The following is a 6,653-nucleotide window of genomic DNA, read 5'->3' on the forward strand; positions in this document are numbered from 1 at the left end:
AAAAACAGGGCACTTCTTGGTGTGATAACGTCAAATAGATATACTCGAGAGAAAAGTGCAAGTTGTTAGCATTCACCTGGTGAAGTTGTGCAGAGATAAGCACAACTCTATAGTAGGCTTAACAGGGTTGACACCACACATAGGAACCCCACTCTTCGGATTAGTGCAGGTGAACAGGTAAGTTGTTCAAGGTATAGATGTTCAAAGTATCAATGTACGACAATCGCAATGTCACAGAGGCAGTGTATTCTAATCCTTATGTTTATTTGAAACACGTTTGCAGCTGTCCGAAATGCGTTGCAAATAAACACAAGGATTAGAACACACTGTCTCTGTGACATTGCGATTGTCGTACATCGATACTTTGAACTTCTATACCATGAACGACTTACCTGTTCACCTATGCTGATCCAAAGAGTGGGGTTCCTATAGTCCGTTGGTCCCGCGTGGATCATCTCCTTGCATTTTTACAGTAATAAGAGTTGAGCAAACTTCAAGTATTCTTGAGTTCGTCCAAACCCAAGTGTGCAACATTTGATTAGCTGTGGCTGAAGAAGTTTGATGCCGCTATAAGGAGTTTTGGAAAACATGGATACAGGCTTATAAGCTATAGGCTGTATCCATGTTTTCTTAGACTTCTTAGGGCTGCATCTAACTTCAGCAGCCACCGCTAATCAAACCAAGCATGTTCAGGTTTGGATGAAGTTTAGTCAATTCTAAACATAGCATATCCATCTGAGTCTTTTCCCTTATTTAAAAATTTACCAATATGATCTTCATGGTTAAATAGTTGTATATTAAATTCTCTCCAAGTAGTTTTGCAACAGTCATTGTTTCCAGGAGAATCATAGCAGTTGAATACTAATGTAAATGACCTGGGGAAATTGATATATTCAACCCATACTTCTATAACACACTCCCTTAGTGCACTGCTTAAACTCTGGCGCTACTTGTGATACAGCAGCGAGTTCAAAAGATAGGTCTAGGAAAAGATTAGTGACAGTTATAGTCAGTTTTCTATATTTTTCTGTTTTAGGCATCCTTAGCATTGTAATGTTGCCAGACAATACTCACCAGTGGGGCACCATCCCGTTTGCTCTTCAGCTGTACTCTATGCTCGTCCTGGGGCTGCTCCTGTCTTCCAGCATCTTCTTTCCCATTCTGCTGCAATGACACCTCTGTACACTAGGGTGTGCATGCAACCAAATGTTCTAAATTTTTAAACTAGCTCCACCTGCTCTACTCTTCCTGAGCATTGTTGAATGGTTGCATTTCAAGTAAAGGTGTGTTTACTCTCTGCAAATTCTGACCTGAGTCTGCTCTTTGGATTACACTTATTGCCTGACTCCTGTTTGTAATGTGTACCTCTCCTGTTGCTGACTTGGATTGTCTGACCTGGCTCTGAAGCCGTCTGCCCTGATTTTTCGCCTGTCTGACCACAATCCCTGGTACTGTGCTGACGCTTCTGCTGATGACCTGTTTTCCTCACCATGTCTACTCCTGGATGCCTTGCCCTCACTCTGTCGGTTACTCGGGAACCAGATGCCGCTCACACTTGGACCACATTTGTGGAGCAACATAGTGCCGCTGACCTGGAGCCTCAGAGGTCCAACTTCTGCATCCTGGAGCTGGATAAAGGGTGAAGACCTAGAGGGCACTTAGACTTAGCCAAACCTTTGGACTAGCATAGAGGTTCTACACTCACTGCCCGTTACATGCATTTAATGCTTATGATTGTCTCTTTTACACAGTTTGGTCCTACTATGTCCTGGAGGTGGCTGAGTACTGGGAGCGACAGCTAAGACACAGAAAAGATGACAGCGAGAGGTGAAGTCCAGTTTTGCCATCTAGTGAACAAATTGTGTTGTTACACTTAAGCAGCTACTTTATAAATACATCTCCTTTTTATTTTCTCTACAGAAGAGTTCTTCTCAGTTATACTAGCATGTTACTACATAGGCTCTGCTCTGTATCTTTCAAGAGGGGCAGAGAACTATTTCTGTTGGCTGTTTTGCAATAAACAGTGAATCTCTGGCTTCACAGAGAGTGACATGGGGCATGTGTGTCCACCAGCAAGCATTCAGTTAATAAGGTGGATGCACACCTGGCTATAAACTTTGAAAACCAAGTGGCGCCATACTATATATATATATATATATATATATATATATATATATATATATATATATAATTGTAGGATATTTATTATATATATTAAATATATCCTACAAATTGATTAACACCACAATCAAGTAGAGAAAAAAATCAACTTTATTGCCCAAATGTAATACAAGTATTTATATAAAAATCACATATATCACTGGTTACTATACAGACAAAAAAGAGAAATATTTTCTGCTTTCTGTGATGTTGGTGTAAAGGCCATAGGAAGTCACAGAAATGCATGAAGCACTTCAATTACTCTATATGCATTATTGTGTGTAGCCAGCAGATGGAGCCAGAGTACTATGTAATCTAATACTTTTCTATATTATCTATAACTATTGTGGCCTGGTTTTCTTACCTGTATCCTGTGTAATCCCCTTGTTGCTGTTTGTCTGTCTGTATAATAACCAGTGATGTATGTGACTTTATAGAAATAATTTCATTACATTTGTGCAATAAAGATGAATTGTTTCTCTACTTGACTGTGACGTTGATCAATTTGCACAATATATATCTACAATTAAGTGACAAAACTCTTCAATGTTATCTAAATGGCACATATTGTTCATTTTTTATGATCCACAGAATGTGATATTTAATGGTGGGCTATTACTTTTTATTGGTTCCTGGTTCCCTTGTTACTATTTGCAGAAACCCAGCTGCAACACAGAGCAGAGAATAGGTTAGCACATGTGTGGAGCAGCTGCACTTCTCCACCCTCAGACATGAAGCCTGATTACATGTCTTCAGCCACAGTGCACATTAAAAGCTTACAATAGAAGGTAATTGCTTTAATCATGGGCAGATTTGCTTTTTACAAGACCTGAGCCCCTGTTATTTTAATTGACTTCAAGTTGTTCCACCTCAGTAGAGAAAAATGATAATCTAATAGATTTTTTTCCCACTGGCATAGAGGAATTAGACTCTTGAATTGTAAGAAATGCCGTTTTTCGTAGCAGAATGAAGAGCTCTTTGTAGAACCAATTGAAATTCTATTTTCTTTCCTAATATAAATAATGTTATGATGAAAGAAAGGAACCCCACAAGGTAAATCTAGAGTCATTAGAATAAAATCCACAATGACTATAAACAGTATATAGACTATATAGAGCATGGGTCTCCAAACTTTGGCCCTCCAGTTGTTGCAAAACTACATTTCCCATCATGCCTGGACAGCAAAATCCAAAGCTTTAGCTGTCCAGGCATGATGGGAGTTGTAGTTTTGCATCAGATGGAGGGCCGCAGTTTGGAGACCCATGATATAGACTATAGGGCGGGAATGCTATTATTATTACAGGGTTTAATCTGTGGATGAAGTATGTGAAAACTGCATTCTCTGTATTCTCTGATGTAAGCTATTCAGTGACAGCAAGCACATGGTGAAGGTGTACTGTAAGGATTCCTTTGTGTATGTGACTAGGCATTTTCTGTCTGCCACCTGCTGAGAATTGATATGCAAGGCCTCCTTGGGTTGGCCATTCCCTGCAAGGGTAGCTTCACACGTACCGACTCGCAGCGTTAATAATGCTGCGACTCGGCTAGGTCCTGGCAGATCACTTTCACTACATACACACAGCGGTCTGAATGACCTCTGCGTGTATGTAATTCTGCTGACCCCTTAACCCCTTCAGCTGCCCCCGGCTCCGTATACATTACCTGTCCTCGCTGCATGGGGTCCCGGCGTACTGATCTCCCGCCCGGCCAATCAGTGTGTTGCCCTGCCGCAGCCACTGATTGGCCGGGCGGGAGAGCAGTACGCCGGGACCCGTGCAGCGAGGACAGGTAATGTATACAGAGCGGGAGCGGAGCGGGAGCCGGGCGGCAGCTGAAGGGGTTAAGCGGCCAGCAGAATTACATACACGCAGAGGTCGTTCAGACCGCTGTGTGTATGTAGTGAAACTGATCTGCCAGGACCTAGCCGACTCGCAGCGTTATTAACGCTGCGAGTCGGTACGTGTAAAGCTACCCTAAAGGTTACCCAGTACAAGCTATCAGAGGTAAGACCTATTTTCTGTCCAGGCTCCTCTCCACCAATAGAGAGCTTAGCATATGGAATGAGACGTATATAGTCCACTGCCCATTTGGGCAATTTATTATTCTGAAAATGTCTGTACATTCTACTGATCCCAATAGGCAGGATTGGAACCCTATATAAATGTATTTATACCCTGTCTTAGTACTCTAATGTATGCGTAATGAAGGGAGTTTATACTCCCGAAACACATTATCTACTTCTTATAGTCATTGTATTTAATTGTACATTGTTTTAATACATATTAATGTATGTCGTCTACCCCTTGAGAGTACCTTGGCATTGCCGGATACAAGTCCAGTACACTTTCTTTTACTCTAATAAGGAATTCTGTCATTGTTCTACTACCCATAGTTCAGCAGTATGAAAGCAATGACAGGTTTCCTTTAAACTCCAAAATTAGTCCACTATTTACCACTCCTTTCATCTTTTTGTTCACGCTTCACTGCCTACTATCAATAATGGACCTGCAACATGGTTATTTCTTAATGTAAAAGTACTCAATCCAAACATGACACAATGGATGAATGACAGAGGAACTATAGACCCTTATCATAAAAATACATAAAAATAAATCTGCCATAAGGATCGACCTCTTTACAAGACTGAAAATTTAGATTTCTTTCTTGAGGACACTCTGTCCTCTGGAATAAATGAAGAAGCAAGAATGAAATGAAATTTTCACCCAATGTCTTCTAAGAAAGCTCAAGTGTGTCTTCTGTAAACACAAAGGAGCTGGGTAATAAGGTTTATCAAATGAAAAACTTCCAGCCTTTTTCAGATTGAGGCTGTGTTCACATTGTTTAACATATATACGTTTCCATTTGGATCTGTTTTGCCATTGACTTCCATTATAAAGCTGGATTCACACTTAATATGACACCGGCCGTTCTGTGACCCAGCCGGTGTCAATGAAGTTCATTTTCATTTCTATTAAATTGGGATGCGAACGCATCCCTGTGTGCCCGCATTCCAATTCACCATTGCACACAATGGAAAGTGTGGCCGGAGCCGTACTCTCCATTGTGTACTGGCTGGGTTGTGCGGTTGATATTCAATGAAGAGCAGCCGCACAAAACTGACATGACAGTTGTCGTTGCGGCCGCTAGGGATCCAGGGCTGGAGCATAAACTATGTGTATACACTCTGGCCGGGATCCCATTCATTTTCAATGCAATGTATCTTTTGTATCAATCACTGCCATTGTTGCAATTTGCAGCAAAGGCCATGATTAATACGAAAGATATATTGTGTGAACGAGGATAAAATCGGATGCATTTTTTTCTTTCTTTTTAGTTCACCACGTATCCATTGAAAAATGGATATGGGAAATGGACTGCATAAATGCAATGTGACCCCAGCCTAACATGTTATAATGCAACCCAAGACCGCCAGATAGAACACAGAACAAGATAGAAAGAAGAGACATACAAAACATAAAAAGTCAGGGAAAGACCAAAATAACACTATTCTATTAATGTCCTTCAATGTTCAATGACATTCCTAGGCAATGCCCCCACTATGTAAAAATGGAGCGCTAAAAAACAGTCATCTATTGGTAATAAAGGTTGTCAATAATGATCATTATTTGTGATCATCATTAGAGATGAGCTTGTGTGCTCAATACTCAAGATGCGTATTTCCCGATACTCGGGTGCTCGTTTTGAGTAAGGAACCCCATTGACGTCAATAGGAAACTCAAGCATTTTTAGAGGGGACCAAAGCTCTGCACAGGGAAGGTTGCCTAAAAACCTGGAAACCTCAGAAAATAATGGAAACAACACAGAAATGGACAGGAAACAGCAGGGGCAGCATGCACAGTGAGGATAGGAATAGCTGAACTACAGATCCCAGCCAGCCAAGAGAATGTCAGCAACAGGACACATTGACTACTGACAGCTGCACTACAAGTCCAAACCAGCAGCCAAGAGTAGCAAAAAAAAATATGTTTTAAAAACTTTAAGCCCATAAAAGGACTGTTGGGTTCTTCGTGTCAGATCCCTGCCTAAATGCACACTAATTCCCTGCCGAACACTCTCCCTGACAGACAGCAGCTCTCTCCCAATGCTCATCCAGCCTGTGTCTGATGCGAGTATCGCGGGACCAGATTATTATATGCCCAGGTCATCTGATCTGGCCAGCCAGGTGCTGCTATCGACATGTATGGTTCCCATGTGATGCTACGAGCTCACAAAACCTCTCCTGCATGATGATTGGCTGAGAAAAAGCCGCCAAACATGCAGGAAGAGGAAGATACCATTGTCTCGAGTAACACAAGATGCTCGCTCATCTCTAGTCTTCATTAACAAAAGAAGGCCGTCTTTACAACAGGCTGTCCAAAAAGACGGCCGCAAAACCCCATTTCAGGAACATGGCCTTCAAGTGCTCCTGTTGATGATTTTCATGTTTAGTGTTTAATGCCCTTGGTATTTTTTTGCCCTTAGAAGCCTCCATG

Source organism: Dendropsophus ebraccatus, chromosome 6 (genome assembly GCF_027789765.1).
Source record: "Dendropsophus ebraccatus isolate aDenEbr1 chromosome 6, aDenEbr1.pat, whole genome shotgun sequence".
NCBI classification, from domain to species: Eukaryota; Metazoa; Chordata; class Amphibia; order Anura; family Hylidae; genus Dendropsophus; species Dendropsophus ebraccatus.